The sequence below is a fragment of the Talpa occidentalis genome, unplaced genomic scaffold, assembly GCF_014898055.3.
Source record: "Talpa occidentalis isolate TD23 unplaced genomic scaffold, MPIMG_talOcc4v2.1, whole genome shotgun sequence".
Lineage (NCBI taxonomy): Eukaryota > Metazoa > Chordata > Mammalia > Eulipotyphla > Talpidae > Talpa > Talpa occidentalis.
Window position 1 is genome coordinate 142,928,629 of NW_026555331.1, and position 18,986 is coordinate 142,947,614.

The following is an 18,986-nucleotide window of genomic DNA, read 5'->3' on the forward strand; positions in this document are numbered from 1 at the left end:
GTTTTTCCTTTTATATTCCTTATACCCAGCTCAGCTCCACACTTTACTGGGTGGGGCAGAGAACATGGAACCTCCTTTTTATGGAGATTACACCCTGTAACAGTAGTTAGTACTCTAAAGAAACCATCTCTTTGAGGGGTGAGTGAAGGAAGGTTTTATAGCGGGGGCAAAATATAAGGACCTGAGGGCCCTGGGGAGAGTTTCTCCATCCTCAGGTCAGGGAAGGCACTGGACACCTAGGGGCAGTTAGTCACAAGAGTATCCATGACCTTCCTGAAACAGTCGCTCTCTTCTGTGTTTGTTAGCCACTGATATTATCAGCATCCCCCGAGGGAACAGAAATATTTCCTTAAGCATGAAGCAACCTACTGCCATGTCCCTGAGGAATGTGGCAAAACAGCTTCCAAGGCAGGGTGAGGTCTTCCTTCTTGGTTCAGTATTCTTCTCCATCTAATCCTATGTCCCATTAGGTTTGCAATAAAGGAGAAATTGTGCAAAAAGAACAAAAATCGAATTCTGATGCGAAAGGTAATGTTCTGTTGCTATTCTTTCATAGACAACATATTTAATCAATAAGCACTTTTTTCATGCCACAACTTTGAGGCTGCCATTGCGCTCAGTGCTAGAAGTACTCGAAAGTTATACTACCCGACTTTCTTCCCTCTGGTGTTCATCTTTTAATGGGGGGAGAGGGGAATAAGTAAACAAGTGTAGTGTTGCAAGTGCAATGCCAGTAGTCTGGGCAGGTGCCCGGGGAGCCTAGAGAAAGGACTGGTCGGTTACTGCTGGCCTGGAATAAGCCAACCTCCAGAAATGCAGTAAGTGAAGGCTTGAAACCAGCGGTTCACGAACTTGAGGGTTAGCCCTGACTGAAAAGATTTTTTTCACCAAATGGAATATGTGGATTTCATGTTTTAAAAACCATCTCACCCTCTCATTTCATAACTCAATAGAAGATGTGCCCAGGTGAGAAATTAAATTACATTTGCCTCTCCTGGAATCTACTAAGTCTGACTCTAACTTTTCTGGTATTTAAAAAAATTTTCCTCTCTTTATGTAAAATTCTATTAAATATATTCATATAATTTAAGCAATATTTTAACTTTATCTAAAATAATTCTTTAACTTTATGTGTATAGGTATTAACTTACTATATTTTTATTCCATATTTCTTTCCCAAAAAAATTTTTAATTAGTTTATAACATAACAGACTAATTAAGTATACAGATGGAGATTTTTTAAAGACACCCCAAGGAAAAAAGAGAATTCTGTTATAATTAAGATGGTTCATTTGCTTGAACTTTTAAATATATTAACTTTTATTCAAAGATAATACAAGAAAGACATGTTTTGGTTATTTGTAAAGTGAGATTAATCAAAGATCTAAGAAAAGTTGTATCTGATTAACATAGTTGACTACTTAACAAAAAGTTCTGTCTTTTGTAAATAGTAACTAAATTTATACATAAAGGAAAAAATATCTTTAAAACCATTCAAATTCAGTTGAATCCCATACATCGGTATCGTCATCAAACCTTTAAAGTGTGTCCTTAAGAAATTAAAAATACACACCAAAACATGACCAACATTGAACAAAAGAAAATATAAATAAGGATAATTTATTTTATTTTAGAAGTTTGATATCATACATATTCATTTGAACTTTAATGTCAGTGTCACCAGACTTTTCTACTATTTTAATTGGATTTTCCGCCATTTGTTGTTCCAAACGTTGTAATTAATACAGTTGCAAAATAAATGTTCATTAACCTAAAAAAGGTAATGTCAAAAATTAGAAATAAAAACCACATTTTAGAATACTAATCCCTTTTCTATAGCTGTACACATACACTCCATGTTAATCACATAATCTTCATGTTTTGAACCCGCGTTATCATTTAAAGTTAGTTTATTGTAAACTTTTTTGCATGTTAATAAATGGTGCAAAGTATTCCATTATATTTACAAATCTTATTTATCCACCCCATTGTTAAACTTGTTTTGTTTACATTTTTTCTTTTTTAAACAACAATGAAGACCTTATAATTCCTGATTTGTATATACTCTTAATTAGTAACTTACTTCTAGAAAGAAATTACTGACCAAAGGAGTATGAACATTCTTTAGATTTTTGCTATAAATAGCAAAAATGCAACATAAATTCACAGGACTGGAGGAACTGTTTGTATTAATTTCATTGACCTAAATTAACATTTATATATCACATAATATTTGTAATAGAATCAATGAATCATTTCATGCTGTTTTTTTTTTTTTTTTTTTTTTTTTTTTATTTCATGCTGTTAATGATCTTTTACCATCTTTTCTAGATACAAGGCCAAATGACTCTGATGATTGTATATTTGATTTTTTCAGAACACAGTTCCCTACTCAAACTTTGAGTGAGTAAAACAGGAATAAGTGGTCATTATCATTTAGAGCAAAACCGCTCTCCTGATTCATGAGTTGCATTTTACTGTAATAACCATTTATTCTCTTTTAATTTGAAATAGTCGGTCTTTCTTGGTTATTCACAGCACTGGCATATTTGGAGATGATGGGCCAGTTGTTTTAGAGAATGTCTGCTTTAAAATTTTAGTGTACACAAGAGTTGTCTGGGAAACCTAAGAAAACTCCAGCTTCTGATTCTAAGTTGATCTTTGTTGTCAACCTCTGGCTTTTTATAAGATTTTTTTAAGATTTATTTATTTATGCATACAAGAGCTGGGGTATAGGCCAGAGGTATGGGGGCGTGAGAGGGTCCACCAGAGACAGAGTGGGGAACAGAACAGGCAGAATGGCCGAAATACACTGCTGAGGGGAGCAGCGGGTGTGACAGGAGAGGTCTGCTTTGCCAAGTAGGGCACTCCCTGGCGGGCCAGGGATCAAACTTGTGCTGCAGAGACTGCGAATTGCTCCATAGTGCAATGCTTAACCCCTGTGCCACCAGGGAGGCCCAAGATATTATTTTTTATAAGATAATTCTGATATTGGTGACCCACACACTACACTTTGGGAGTTATAGTGAGAGTTGATGGGCGGAGGCTAATCAATTGGGACCTAGCCATCCAATTCTAATTCATCCTGGGTAGCTTTCTGGTACATTTTTTCTTTCAATAATGATCTGTTACTTTTTAAAACAATGTTGACAACCACTAGCTGCAGCCTAGAAACCAAGCTCTGAAACATGACATCCATGAACTCGCCCCTGACTACCCCTCCAATTTTACCTCCTGCCAGTCTCCCGTTTTTAAGTTGCACCTTTGCAAAGATGACCTACATGTAGCCTCAAAATATGCCAGTCTTCTCACCTCCTTATCTCTGTTCATGCGGTCTTCTCTGCCTGAAACATACAACTGTCCCTTTCTTCAACTAGATTAGCTCTTTTTTAAGGTGTCAAGGTTTAATAAGACCCATATACCGTTCATTATAGTAAGAGTAAGATAAAGTGAGTGATAATGAGATATAGTTGTTGATTGCTCAGAGAAGGGGTTGTCTAATACAGTCTGGAAATCTCAGGGAATGTTTTCTTGGAAGAACTGATCCTTAAATTATAACAAGTTAGGCAATTTAGCACTTCCTTGAATTCTTAAAAGATCGTTGGCAATTGTTTTACAATTGTTTATGTAAATTATTTCTTTACTTGGGATGTAATATGCCTCAGACTATAGATAAATCATTTAGTCTTTTAACTTCTGTCATCTCTTACCAATATTTATTCTCTACTTCTGATCAGAAGAAAATTATTTGCTAGGAAAAAAAAAAAAGAACACTTTAAGAGCTGAGGGATTTTGCTCTTTGTCATCCATCAGTGTTTTAAAATAATCCAGTAGAACAAATATAACATTGTTCAATATATTTTCATCCTCAATATGACTAAGTAAAATTTACTACTTCTTGTTAGTATTTTTTCATATCTTGGTTCATTTGGTATTTTAACCTTCTGCCACTATTCTTCTATGTCACAGCCTTTCTCTTATAATCAATCTTTGTTATATAATCTCCTTTCACTTCTTTTTGTGTTTGTGTTTTTTTTTTTTAATCTGATGTTTATCTGCTTCCAGAGCTCCAAGTTATACGAAGCAATGGTTATGCTAGATACTGGGACACTATGGGAAATAGAATATAACCTCTTCTCAAGAAGCAGAGAGAATGTCAGACTAGAGTACAATATAATGGGATAAATGCTACTTACTCTTTTACAGGGTTACATAGCAGTTGTTTGAAGATATGGGAAGACCAGAGAAGTTTTCTCAAAAAAGGTAACTGTTAGGATTTCAGGAAACAAATAAATAGCATTTTTCTTTACCTAAAATTCTGAATCCCTTAAGAATTAAGACAAAATAAGACAGACAAAATACTAGCAAACTGAATCCAGCAACATTTAAAATGAATTATATTTAATGAACAAGTAGGATTGTTCACAAATGCAAAGTTAACATGAAAATTAAACAGTATAATCACCATATTAATAGACTAAAGAATAAAGTGTTCTTCGTCATCTCAATAGATAAAGAAATAGTGTTTGGAAAAATGCAACATCTTTCATGATTTAAGAAAAAACACTTGACAGATCAGGAATGGATAGTATCTTCCTCAACCATCTACAAAAACCCCAAAACTGATATCATAGTTAATGGTATAAAACTGAATGCTTTCCCCCTAAGATTAGGACCAATATAGGAATGTCTACTCCCATTATAAGGGAAGTTAAGGCAGGACAATTTGACAAAGAAGAATAAAAGACATCCAGGCTAGAAAGAAGTAAAACTATATTTGTTCAACATATATTTGTATATATAAAATCCTAAAGAATAAACACAATCACACAATCAGAGGTAATTGATGAATTCAGAAAAGCTATAGGGTAAAAGATTAGTATGCAAAAGTCAGTTGTAGGCATGTATTGTATGGTATGTGAATTAAATCTCAAAAATCTGTTCTAAAAATCAACTGTATGTGTATATATTGTGAATACTCTGAAAATGAAATTAAGAAAATTCTATTCACAATAGCATCAAAATTAATGAAACCCTTAGGAATTAATTTGCAAGACTTGTACACTAAAAACTATAAAACACTGTTGAAATATATTTTAAATGATTAAAAAAATGGAAAGATACCCCCATGTTCATGAATCACAAGATTTAATGTTAAAATAGCAGTGCTCCACAAATTGACACATAGACACTATGCAATCTTTATCAAAATTTCAGCTGCCTTTTGTACAGAAACTAGTTGAACTTAAATTCATATGGAAATATAAAGGACCCAGAATAACCAAGACTATTTGAATAACCAAAGAAGAACAAAGTTCAAGGACTCTCCCTTTCTGATTTCCTAGCGTCCTACCAAGTCATAGCACTGATGGTAGTGTTTTAAGAATAGATGTGGAGAAAGTGAAATAGAATGCAGAATACAAAATAAATCCTTACATTTATTGTCAAATGATTGTCAACAAAATTGCCAAGACAATGAAGAAAAAAAGTCTTTTTCAACAAATGGTACCGGAACAACTATATCCACATGCACTAGAATGAAACTGGACACATTTTTACACCCTACACAAAAAATAATTCCCAATGGGTGATGGACTTTAATAGCTAAAACTACTCTTATAAGAAAACATAGATATGCTATGTAAAAACACAGTAAGAAGACTAGTTTTAGCTCTGATGAGTGAAGGGCTGTAGTTAGAGGGTAGGCCTTTGTCATGGAGAATGCTGTGGGTGTTGCCCACAAAATGACTCCTCCTTACCCTGCCAGAATCAGCCCCCTCTAGCCCTCGTGTCTCGCTGAGGGTGGAAGAAAGGAAAGCTATGAAATGCTTGTTAGGATCACAGCCCAGAAACACAAATTCAGTAAAAGACTGAAATTTAGTAGTAAGATTATAGATTGCGTCCTTTCTCCCATACCTTACCACCACGCCAACGTGACGCCAGTATGATAACAACAGTGGTTTATGCCCAAAATCTGTAAATGCTGATAAGTAGTTCTTAAGGAATACCAAAAACAACTGGAGAGAAAAAAATAAGGATCTTACAGAAAATCCAAGCCTCTGGCACTGCAGCGACAGCAAACATGAAGCACAGGCCAACTCCTTGTCAGAATAACACAGAGCCTCACAGCACAGGCTGACAACCTCAGGTGCTGTTACCCACGGTCCGGTTTCCGAGAAGAAAAAGTACAAGACCTTCTAAAAGGCAAGAAAAATACCTCTGTAAAGATAAAGCAAGAATCAGAACCATGGGCCTCCCCGGTGGCGCAGTGGTTGAGCGCTGGGTTGCGAAGCTGCCTGCAGCCTCTGCAGCGCCGGTTCGATCCCCAGCTGCTCCCCGGCCACCGGAGGAGGGTCCCACGTGGCGCGCAGACCTCTCCTGCCACCCCACATGGCGTGCAGACCTCTCCTGCCGCCCGCTGCTCCCCCCAGCAGTGTACTTCGGTCCTTCTGCCTGCTCTGCTCCCCGCTCTTGGTCTGGTGAATTCTCTCACCCTCCCGCGCTTCTGACTGTACCCAGTGCTTGTATAAACAAAACAAACAAACAAATAAATAAATAAATAACATGCCTCTATAAAAAAAAAAAAAATTTAAAAAAAAAAAAAAAAAAAAAGAATCAGAACCAGATTCCAGTACAACACGAGTTTTCTAATTATCAGACATAAGATTCAAAATAGCTTTGATTAATAGCTTAAGGGGTCTAAAAGAAACATAACAACATGTAAGAACAGATAGGTAACCAAAGCAGAGATTTGGAAAGATCTAAGAAAGACTCAAAAAGAAAGATGAATTGGATTTCAACAAAATTAAAAACATTTGCTCCACAATCAATCACTTCAAGATAGTGAAAATGTCCACCGACTGGGATAAACTTTCTGAACCATGAATCCATTAAGTGACTTGTATCTCAAATATATGAAGGACCCTTAAAACTCAATGACAAAAAAGAACTAATTTTTTTAAATGAACAAGTGATCTAATAAACATCTCCAAAGAAGATATAAGAATGGCCAATAAGCACATGAAGATATTCAACCTCTTAGTCATTAGGGAAATGCAAATCAAAACCACAGTGATGCCATTTCATCCACTAGGAGCTTTAAACAAAAAGACAACACACACACACACACACACACACACACACACACAAAGACAAAACTTGCAGGCAAAGGATAGATCTGGGATGTACAGGGAAGGGGGAGAGAGGAATGGGGGTGGGGACAGGGGTCAAAACAGGGGAGGGAAAAAGAGCACAAGAGACCGTGGTGACAGTTCGAGGGTGATGTGATGATGGGAGATTTATGGGGACTACATCTGAGGGGAGAAATCAAATATTGTACAAAAATGAACAGCAATGTAAGGAAATTAAAAATTGTAATCAGTTAAGCAAAAAAGATACACTAAGTCTTGGCAAGCATCTGGAGAAGGAGAACCCTCATATATTTGTTGATAGGAATGTAAAATAGTATAGCCACCTGAAAAGCATATAAATACATTGTTATTATTCTCACCCATAATAATGTGTTCTATTAATTAACACTAATTGCCACTGTTAATTAGTCCTTTTGTTGTTTTTCTTAATAGCCTTTACATAACAGAAAAGCAATTAACAGAATAATTTCAAATAAATGCCTATTTTCTATTTCTGTTAAAATAATCACACAGGTACATATGTATTTATTGAGTAATATACTTTTCTTTTTTATCTGGCAAGGCCATGCTCTGACTCCTCAGTGGACATGTAGATGTCCCTCATAGAGTCTTACACACATGTATTCAGTTCTGAATGGTTGGACAGTTGCTGGATAGGCATTTCTCCTATTTGCTATTCTCTTGAAACAGTGTAATTAAAAGACTTCCAGGGGAAATATGTAATAATATATTTCATATGCCTGGCTGAGACAATGGCAGTTAATTGATAACTCATTTAAGCAAGCCATTAAATATATAACTGCAATCATTGTCAAAAACTAAGCTTTGTTCCTCTAAAATCTAGTTCAGAAATGTTATGACATATTCTTTTTTTTTTTTTTTTTTTTAGTGAAAATGCCTAGACAGACTCCTTCTTGGCTTTTGAAAAGATATTTGAGGTAAGAAAACTACACTTGATTTGTTCTACCTAACTACCTTGCTCCTTTTCCTGTGTCTTATAAGATCTGAATTTTGAATTATAGCAACTTTTTTTAATAACAAATGCTATTCTGATGTCTCCTATTCTACAGTGTCTGTGACTAGCTCAGTTTTGACCGTAGATAGGCTCATGTGATGCATGTTGAAGGATTCTGACATCCTTCAAACTATCCCTTAAAATCTATAGTGAAACATTTACTTCCATGCATCCGTCATTACTTTCGCACTTTAAAATTAGTGACTATCAGATGTTTTACGACCTGTAGTAGCAGTTGGAGCACTAGTAGTATAGGGATAAAAACTGAAGAGGAATAAAAAAAGAAGTCAGGGATAACATAGATGAACTCGCAGTTTTGTCTAAACCACTAATTTTTATATCGTTCACCCCCTTGACAAATTTCCCCCGTCCTTAGGAATAATGTTGTGGACAACTGTCTGAACAGTGGAGTAGGCAAGTATTTGAGAGTAGCCTGGATTTGTACACCAGAAAAACATGGTCTCCTTTCTTCCTTCCTTGGGCGCTCTTCGAAGAACTTGGTTTCTGCTCAATTAAAGGAGCAGGTTCTGTTGGAATACATAGAATCTCCTGCCCCCCAAAATCTAGAAAATTAGGTTAAGAAACCGTCTTGGGCATATCTGTACTTGGGTCTAGAATTGATTGATTTAAACTAAGATTTAATTTTTTAAAATGTCTTTTATCACATCTGCGGAAAGAAAGCAAATGATATATCAAGATAAGATAATCAAGAGAGTTCTGGAGTTAGAAGACATGAACTCGAGCAAATACTTAACCTCCCAGACTCCCTAACATCCTCTTTGCATTTCCCCTCTGATGAAAGATGGGGGAACATTGGCCATCCTGTCTCTGTCACAGGACTGGTGAGAGTCCCAAGTAGGAATACCGTGCATGCAGTGAGGTATAATACACAAACATAACTGGCATTACATTACTTTGATTAGATAGTTGACTTTGACACTGAAATCAGAGTACCCAATTTTTTTCAGCTCCCGCTGTGCGAATCAGAGGCTTAACAAAGACCAACAAAGACAATTATCAGGAACCAGTGAGAAGCCACGCCAGGATATAAATCAGCCCAAGAGCAGTGATTTGTATGGAAACTGTTTCAAAGTGACAGCCTTAAAGTGCCCTGTGCGCAAACAAAATCCCAGTTGGAATGAGAAGAAAAAGATACCAACAGAAGGTTGGTTTTTGTTTGTTTAGGATTTTAATAAATACAATACTTGCTTTCAGTCTACCATTATTAACAAATCCTATGAAATCTGGATTATGGGAGCTGCTTTGTAAAGAGAGAGGGCTGATGGAATCAGATATTTGTCAGATAAGTGTAACCTTTGTCTTTTTTGTGACTGGCATATTTCACTTGCATAATGTTCTCAAACTTCATCTATGTTGTAGCAGGTATCAATTTCCTTTTTAGGGCTGAATGATATTCCACTGTATGGATATACCACATTGTGCTTATCCACTCATCCTTTAATGGACAGTCGGCAATAGTGAATAATGCTGCTCTAAACATGGATATACACATTCTCTTCAAGACTGTGCTTCAGTTCTGTCAGGCATACACCCGAAGTGGAATTGCTAGATCTTATGATAATTCTGTTTTCAGTTTTTTGAGGAGCCACCATACTATTTCCCATAGCTGGCTGCACCACTTAACAGTCCCACCAAAAGTGTACAAAGATTCTAACCTCTCCACATCCTTACCCATACTTGTTATTTTCCACTTTATTGATAGAAGCCATTCTAAGGGGTGAAATAAACAATTTTTAATAGGCTTTATTTTTAGAGCAGTTTGATGAGCACTTTTTAAAAATTTTATTATACTCATGATAATTAACCAAATAAAACAATAATTCTTAGCATCTAATAAAAAAGGAATGTCTAAGATGTTCTTCCCATAGCTCCCCTCATATCTCCATCCTTCTGTTTCCTCGGGTCAGAGGTTTTGGAGCCACCACTGGTTCCTCTTTTCTTCTTACCCGCACATCTCACTCATTAGAAATATATCCAGTATTTACACACACACACACACACACACACACACACCCCTTTCTCGCACTTCATGTCACTACCACCACTTCTAAGCAGTCTCCCTGCTTGTCCTCTCTGCCCCTGTTCAGGCCGTTCTCAGTGCAGCATCCAGCATGATGCTGGTAAAACAGGTATCAGCACATGATATTTCTCTGCTCAAAGTCTTCCTGCTGCTCCCCATTTCATCCTCAATGAAAATCAAAGTCCTGGGCATCCCCTGGTGGCGCAGCTGTTGAGCACTGGGTTGCGAGGCTGCCTGCAGCCTGTCCAGTGCCAGTTCGATCCCCGGCCACCTGCGAGGGTCCCACAAAAAAAAAAAAATCAAAGTCCTCACAACTTCATATGAGGCCTTATATAAACAGAGTCTAAGTTACTCAACTGAGCTCATATCTTCTATCATTCCACTTAGTTCATTCTGTTTTAGCCACTAATATCACCTGGGTGTTCCTTTTTAATAAAACAGAAATCAGCTCCTCCCCCATGATCTCACTATCCCCCTCCACAGGTTTATTTTAGCCCATAAATGTTACCTTTATCTGATACATATTTGTTTACTTATTTTCTGGCCCTGTAATGAAAGCATAAGCTACAGAGAGGTAAGAATTTTTAGATAGAATTCTTGATGCATAAGTCTCGCTAAATAGCTGTTGAATCAGTTCAGTTCATTGATCTATACATATTTTTGTGGTTGCTCCCCAGATTCACATCAGGACTTGAAAAGCAAAATGAAAGAATGTGCATCTTTCCAAAGTAAGAAGACTGATGTAAATTGGACAGATGATGAAAAAAGAATCTACAGGGATACAAAAATAGCTCAAACGCAAGAAATATTGCAGTATTTGTTCCCTATCATGGAAAGTACTAAAAAAGCACAAACGACTCAGATAAAACAGAAACTGAATCCAAAAATCAACTTCCAAAACAAGTATCGGTAAGTCAATACATTTTTTTTCATTCTTAGCTATTTAATACATTTGTTTATAAGGAAACAGGCTTTATTAATTCACTATCCTAAGAAATAAACAGAGGCTCTTTAAAATGGTGGCAGCTATATGACATTTGGCTAAGGGACAAAGGCCCACATCCATAAGAAAATGTTAGCTAGGAGAAAGGAGGAGGGTTCAGTCCTTATTCATTCACTTATTTGGATCCATCAAGGAAGTATGCACTAAGAAAATATAACCATAGCCAGGCTTAAAATTTTTTTTAAAGATTTATTTATTCATACATACAAGAACCGGGGTACAGGCCAGATGTGCGGGAGGGTGAAAGGATTCACCAGAGACAGAGTGGGGAGCCCAACAGCGGATTCTACTGAAATACACTGCTGAGGGGAGCAGCGGGCGAGACAGGAGAGGTCTGCCGCGCCATGTGTGTATCTCCCCGGCCGGCCGGGATCGAACCAGCGCTGCAGAGGCTGCAGACAAATTCACAGCACTGCACTCAACCACTTGTGCCACCAGGGAGGCCACAGACTTAAATTTTCTTGAGTGTTTTTAAACCTTATAATCCTAAGGAGCAACCAGAATTAGAAATAACTAACCTGAATTACTTAGACTTATTGATAGTGAGAGGAAAGCAGAAAGGATAGACCAGATTTCATTTATAGATATAAAAATAAAGCCATTACTAAATAAGAACTGAGACCCAGAGTGGCAACCTTAAATCAAGGAAGTTAGGATCAAAGCAAAGTATGCAAATAAACATATCTTCTGAGTGATCAGAAATACAGGATGGAGTAATGCTGAAAAATTATAACAACATGAAGATTTAGATCATTCTCATAGAAATAATGGCAAAACTCTTGAGAATGAGCTCACCAACAGAAAAACATAATTTATGAGAAATACGCAATTGTTTATACGATGACCACAAATATCTAGAGTACATATTGGACATAAACTGACATATTTCATTTCTTTCCTAGACAAAAGTCAGCTACTAATACAAATACAAAGAAATACTGCACATCTTGGACAATGCCCAGAAATCCCCCTTTTATAGACCAAGGGAATCTTATAGTAAGTTCTACAGAATGGCTCAAGTCTGAGTCCCAGAGGTCATTTGAAAGTCTGGCACCTTTCAAAGAGCACAAGAAAAGGAAAACACACCCTCAAATCAAGTCCAGAAAGACTAAGTGTATGCAACCTTTTATCAGCAAATGGGAGGCTGAGCCTGTGGATATTGTCAAAGGCAAGAGTCTGCAAACCGAAGAATCCAGGCAACAAAGCTCTCTGCATATATCCCCCATCTAACTACAAGTAAGGATGGTAGACAACCCACTTTCCATTTAAAGTTCCCAAAGGACAAATAATCTGGCTTTATGCTGTTTTGAAAACTGTGAATGAAAGATAACATATGCTTATGTAGTAAAAAGAACAAGAAAAGCACTTCCTGCCCCTCGGTCCCCATCCCACATACACGTATGCATATGCTAAGCTGTAAACCCTAGAGACCCCATCCTTAGAGGGGCCATGTTTCACAGATTTCAAAAGAAATCCAGAGAAAATTTAAAAACATGTCGGTATCAATATTTCATTTTTGTCAGGACAAGAAAAAAATCTATGAACTTTTTATTGCTTCCAAAATGATGGATGTATGCAGCGTATACACACAAAACATCCTATGAACTCGAGGAAAGAGTGACATGTACTGTCTCTTGAGTTTTACCTTTCTTCCTAGTAAACACTTGAATAATGAATCATTCAGCAAATATCATTTCCTGAATTTCTGTTACATCTTTGGTGTGCTAGAAACCGTTGGTAATATAAAAGCTATTTCTTCACTCGAGATTGCTGTATAATTACACCTATAAAAATACCGTGACTAACATAGCTACAGAGTACGAGTGCATAGTAAATGGCTAAGTTGTAGACCTCCCACCATTAGAGAAAATGCTATGTCTTAAAAGATCCTAATTGTACAGAGCAAAGATGTGGCACAAAATAGCAGTAAAATGGAAAGGCATAGATCATAGTTTCAAATTGTCATTTTACTTATCAAAATTTAGCAAAAATATAAGTAATGCGCAGTTTCCTTTAGAGCCAATGGGTGTACAGCTCCAGGCATTTATCCTGTGGAAGGAAGTAGAGCATCTCACAGTCAGCCATTCATAGACTGAGCACTGGCGACATGCCCCATGGGGGGTGCGGAGTCCCAAGGATGTCAGGGAAATAAGCAAAGATGGATGTGAAAAAAGCAGTCAAGCAGCCTAGACCACAGGGCAATCGTGGCATCCTCTGCAGGATGAGGCCAAGCAGAATCCCGGTGAGGGAGCTGGGCTACCTTAAAGTGACAGGCACAAGCATAATTAGGTCCTGGTAGCAAGACAAAGTAGGATGATCTGAGGCTAAATAGCTTTTTCAACAATATTTGCAGTAGCCAAAAGGGCTACGGAGAGTTCATTGGGATATTAAAGCTAACATATAACTATGATGTTTTGGTTTTGGTTTTTATAGACTATTTGGTAAGTTCACAGCACTATTGAGCAGAAGGGACAGAGAGATTTCCTATATACCCCTCGGGCCCCACAGCCATGGTCTCCCCATTATTATCATTGCCAAACATTTGCATTGATATATTATTATAATCCCAAATCCATGGTTTACATTGGTGCTTACCCTTGGCGTTTTTAGTCTATGGATCTGGATAAATGTATATAGAAATAGGTCCATCATTATAGATCATACAGAGTAGCTTCACTGCTCTAAAAAGCTCTGCCTTTGCAGCCCTCTTTTCTCCTTAACCATTGGCAACCACTGATCTTTTTACTAATTCCATAGCTGTGGTTTTCCAGAATATCACATGGTGGGAATCATAGAGTAGATCGTCTTTTCAGATTGGCTTGTTTCACTTAGCAATAGGCATATAAGTTCTATCCTGCCTTTCAGGGCTTGATAGCTCACTTCTTTTTAGTACTGAATAATATTCCACTGTCAATAAAATTGATGAACTTCTAGCAATGTTAACTAAGAAAGGAAGACACAAATTACTAACATCTGAAATGAGAGACCAGAAATACTGATCCTGTAGACATTAAAAGGATAAAGATGAGGGCCTCCCCGGTGGTGCAGCAGTTGGGCGCTGGGCTTCAGGGCTGCCCACAGCCTCTGCAGCACTGGTTTGATCCCCGGCCAACAGCGAGGGTCCCACATGGCGCACAGCCCTCTCCTGCCACCCGCTGCTCCCCTCAGCAGTGTACTTCAACAGTCTGCCTGTTCTGTTCCCCGCTCTGGCTCTGGTGGGTTCTCTTGCCCTCCCGCCCTTCTGGCTGTGCCCAGTGCTTGTATAAATGGATGAATGGATCTTTAAAGAAAAAAAAAAGGATAAAGCGGAATATTATGAATAATAACTCTGGTTGGTTGAATCCACACATGTGGACCCAGCAGAGAGGAAGGTCCACCTGTTTCCTTTTGACCCCAGAAGCGTCTGCGCCCTTTCTGCACACTAGAGGTTTGCTCATCACCTGGTTGTCAGTATCCTGTGGACCACGAAGATCCTCTATAACATGACTGAGTTCTTTGCTTTCGGAAATACACTATAAACTCATCGTTGGTGATTTCTCTTTCAGATAAATAAGTTATAAACAATTATCAATTCATCAGGCAGTTGGCCATTTTCTCACCTCACTCCCAAAGCCCGCTAAGGCCTCTACTCTCCCTGCTCACAGCGGACCAGGGACCCAAATCCTGACACCCTCCAGGGTTCCCTGGCCACCCTCTGCTGGCTGTTTTCTTTTTCTCCTATGGGCAAAGGCTGTGTGGAAAGAATTGCTATGGCAAAGTCATGGGCAATGGACAGAGGGGATTCAGGACCTGAGTCTGCTAGAGATTTTGTTTAAAGAAACAACAGATGGCGCAGCCAGCTGAGAGCCTGGTGCACTCCCTCCACGAAGATGGTTGTGCGCCAGCAGTGGCTCGGCCGGAAGGAGGGCAGCCTGGGTGCGTGAGTCACTGGGAACACTGGGATTACACGCAAATTCCAAGGCTATACCAAAGATATTTGAACTATGTGACACTCATAGCTCCTCTGGACGTCCCCTGGGTGCCTGTCATCAAAATCCAGGTCAGCGGGACTCTGCATTCCTCTGACGCAGCATGTCTGCCCTGACCAAACCCAGGCTCAGGGGCCCTACCAGAAGGGAGGCCCCTGTAATCTTTGTGGACAGGAGCAGACTTCAAGGCTAGAGAAGGAGACTTGAAATTGGAAGGTGCCTCACCTTGGCACCTGGGCTGTGAGTCATCCACGCAGGTCTCATTGGGCTGCCCCAGCCCACCCGTGTGCAGGGGTGGGCGATGGCCCGGGGCGCTCCAATCTGTAGTTTGTGTCGTGTCAGGTGGACAGTGGTCAGCGCTCACAGGCAGGTCTCCTCTGGCTGCGGTCAGCCTTGTGTATCTCCCCCCATGGACAGCTCAGTGATGACGCCTCCTCTGTTCATGGCAGTGAACAGAGAGAAGTTACCTTCTCTTCAGCCAGGCCTCACCGCCCTGCCCCGCTGGCTGGCACTCTGGCCTGGTTCGTAGGGACTTGCTTTAGAAGTGGGCCAGCGCGCTGGGCTCCGAGCAGGCAGCTGTGGTCCACGGACACTGACAGCCAGAGGCCAACCTTCAGGACTCTGCCGCCCTGGGGGGCCTTTGTGCTGCCACAGAAATCCCTGCTCAGCTGGCACCAGAGCCTCACTCTAGGGCGATCTGACCGCGTGCAACAAAATCCTTTTCCTGTCCCTTCAGTAAGTGCTGCAGAGCTGTGTGTGTGTGAGTCGGAGTCACTCCACTTTAAGGGAGAATAAAGAGCTAGTCAGATGGTTTTTTTGGTTAGAAAGTATTATATCCGTGAAAAGAATAGAGTTTCCACAAGTTCATGAAGCTTTTGGGTGACTTTTCTTGGCAGTCAGTCCCATGAAGGCACGCCGTTCAGTGGCACTTAATAGAAATGTGAACAGGTCACCCCTTCACTTTTAACCCCAAATAACTGCTAAAGAAAAATGGAGACATCTCAGGAAGAATGTCTAACAACGTCAGAGGGAAATAATGGGTGATCTGGATGATCGCTTTAAGATCACACAGCAGGGCCTCCCCTGGTGGCGCAGCGGTTGAGCGCTGGGCTGCGAGGCTGCTCGCAGCTTCTGCAGTGCCGGTTCGATCCCCGCCTGCGAGGCTCCCACATGGCACGCAGACCTCTCCTGCCACTCCTGCTGCTCCCCTCAGCAGTATATTTTGTCGGCCTGTCTGTTCTGTTCCCCACTCTGGCTCCGGTGAATTCTCTCACCCTCCCGTGCTTCTGACTGTACCCAGTGCTTGTATAAATAAATAAATCTTTAAAAAAAAAAATATATATATATATATCACACAGCAGAGGCAACATGTGGAGGAAGAGGGCAGAAGGGCATGTGGAGGAAGCGTGGACCTCCCTGCAGGAAGGTGCCATAGACAGGGAGCTGGGGGAGCGTGACCCTGCATTCATAGCTCCGGCAAGCAGGTGGGGTAATCCTGAGGCTGACCAGGGGCTCCCCAAGGAAGGAGAGTTCTGCATAGGTCACAGATCAGAGCAACCTCAGGTTCAATTCAGATTTCTAAGCATGCCCGCACTCACTGCAGCACGCCTGGTTTTTCCTGTCCAGAGTAATTTAGATTTACCCCAGCTGCTGCCACTTAATTGATTTGGTTGTTGTTTTTTCCCCCTCTGTTTGCTATAATTACAATTTCTGGGTGTTTTTACCTACAGATGGTTTTAATGTAATTATGCTACATTATTTTCCATTTCATTGGGCCCCTACAATTAGATTATATAGTTATGATATATTTATCAAATTAATCACATATTTAAACCATCATTAAAGATTTACAAAACCAAATGGAGCCATTTGAAGACGATTTCATTGTTTTTTATTAGACATCTGTAAAAGTAGCTTAATATTTACTGTCATAAACTTTTATTCATTTTCTATAGCTTTAATAAACTAAAAACCTAAATACCAGTAGATATCCTTTGTTAAACCTATCAGTATTTTTCTAAGTTCTAAATTCATAGATTAAATCAGGGACTTGACATTTTACAACCATTTGTTTATTGTTTTATAATTTTCTGAAATCTGTCACTTTGCCCTTGACGGTCTTTGTGATTTAAATGTCTTCAGGTTTTACTCAGTTAAAACCTTTCCTTTCAAAAACAATAGGGGCAGCGATCCGGTTCCAGAACAGCAGCCTGCAAAGCACCTCCACCCACTCCCCAGTGAAAATGCCATAAAGTCTCCGGAAATTGTCCTAAGGACATGCAATAAAGGAGCAAGCAAGAAAAGCTAGTAAATCTCAGAAGAGTAAGAGTCCATGACACCTCAGCCATGACTCACGTCTCTCTTTGCCCCAGGTCAGCCCCAGGGTTACCCCACTGGTTGCCGGGGCTATGAATGCAGGGTCACGCACCCCAGCTCCCTGTCTATGGCACCTCCCTGCAGGGAGGTCCACGCTTCCTCCACATGCCCCTGTCTCTGTGTCACAGGCGCTGAGTTCCAAGAAAGCCCAGCTGAGCGGTCAGGGCCTCCCTCCACCCAACCAGAGGGCAAAGACTCTTGCTCATCAGATTCAGAAAATCAGCCTGTCACCTTTGCCCGAGCTTGTGCACAGGGTGGAGGTCCTATGAGAGGAGAGGCAAGCTGAAGAGACCAGAGTCTACCTCCCGCCCAGCACCAGGCTCTCAGGCACCAGCTCCGGAAGTGACCACGGTGTCTGCCCTCAGCGCCTCTGCAGCGGCTTAGACGCAGACGCGTTGCCCCGGGAGACAGAGCTCTGAAGTTCTCCCCAAGTAAGCTGATTTGTTCAGAACTAAGGGTGTGGACGTCATGCGGAGGGTGCTGTCAAAAACACTGGGGATGTAGGTGTGAGCAAAGAAGTGGAGGCACGAGTAGCCTTATAAGAGCAACAAGCTCTACACAGCTCCACTGTGTCACCAGAGGGACCCAGGGGAACAGAGGCTCGAAAGAGCCTCCGAAGGTGAGAAAGAAAGTGAAAAAGAAGAGAGGACATGGCAGGGGAAAGATAGATTACAGGGATGGATGGATAGATAGATAGATAGATAGATAGATAGATAGATAGATAGACAGGCTGGAACAAGGCTCTCAACATTATCAAAGAAAATTATTTTTAATCTCAAATTCTATACTTGGTCTGACTCTGATAAAATTTAAGAGAAGAATAAAGAATCAGGAAAGATGAAAGCTTCTGAGGCAGGAGATAGGAGCTCCAGTGGAGGGTAGAGATGGAGGGGACCCCTGGGTGGTGACAGTGAACGCGGTCCAGGAGGACAGCTGTGTATCGGGATGTGGCCTGGGCGGTCCTGGGGAATTCTTTCTCAGGAAGAGATTAAGTACCAGCTTACAAATTACATGAGGAAAAAAAAACCAGGAAGATTTAAAGGCTGGATTAGTGCTAAGTACACAGAAAACCAAGCAAACAAATTAAGGCAACTAATCTCCAGGAAATACAAAAAGGTATGCAGGAAGGGAAAAGATAAAATTTCCTAATGGCTCAGCTGCTCTGTATGGTATTTACGTAGCTGCAATATCATGAACACTGAATAGCGATGTAAACAAAACTACAGCCAATATGGAAGGCATGACGGAGGGAGGAGACACACTAGTGGAAAATGAAATGGGGGACTTCATCATCATCTTCTATGGTCAAGAGCCAATAAATCATGCTGAAACAAAAATCAAGAAGTACCAATAGAATCATATTATTCAGAGAACCAAGCCAAATACCTGCAGAATCAGCTGAAACAGGTGGAAGAGCTTGCCTGAGAAGGGA

At 40.0% G+C, this 18,986-nt stretch overlaps 1 long non-coding RNA gene across 2 annotated transcripts; it reads left to right on the forward strand.

The window, feature by feature from the left end:
- The first annotated feature begins 251 nt into the window (after nucleotides 1–251).
- LOC119247402 (uncharacterized) lies at nucleotides 252–17,381 on the forward strand. 2 transcript variants are annotated; one of them, XR_005125742.2, is made up of 7 exons: nucleotides 252–528; nucleotides 2,332–2,403; nucleotides 4,207–4,263; nucleotides 8,041–8,089; nucleotides 9,135–9,331; nucleotides 10,885–11,116; nucleotides 17,360–17,381. It is a non-coding gene; the product is annotated as an uncharacterized LOC119247402 (long non-coding RNA). The 2 variants fall into 2 exon arrangements; XR_008550872.1 differs by lacking the exon at nucleotides 17,360–17,381 and adding an exon at nucleotides 12,113–13,068 and having other exon boundaries at nucleotides 253–528.
- The last annotated feature ends 1,605 nt before the right edge of the window (nucleotides 17,382–18,986 follow it).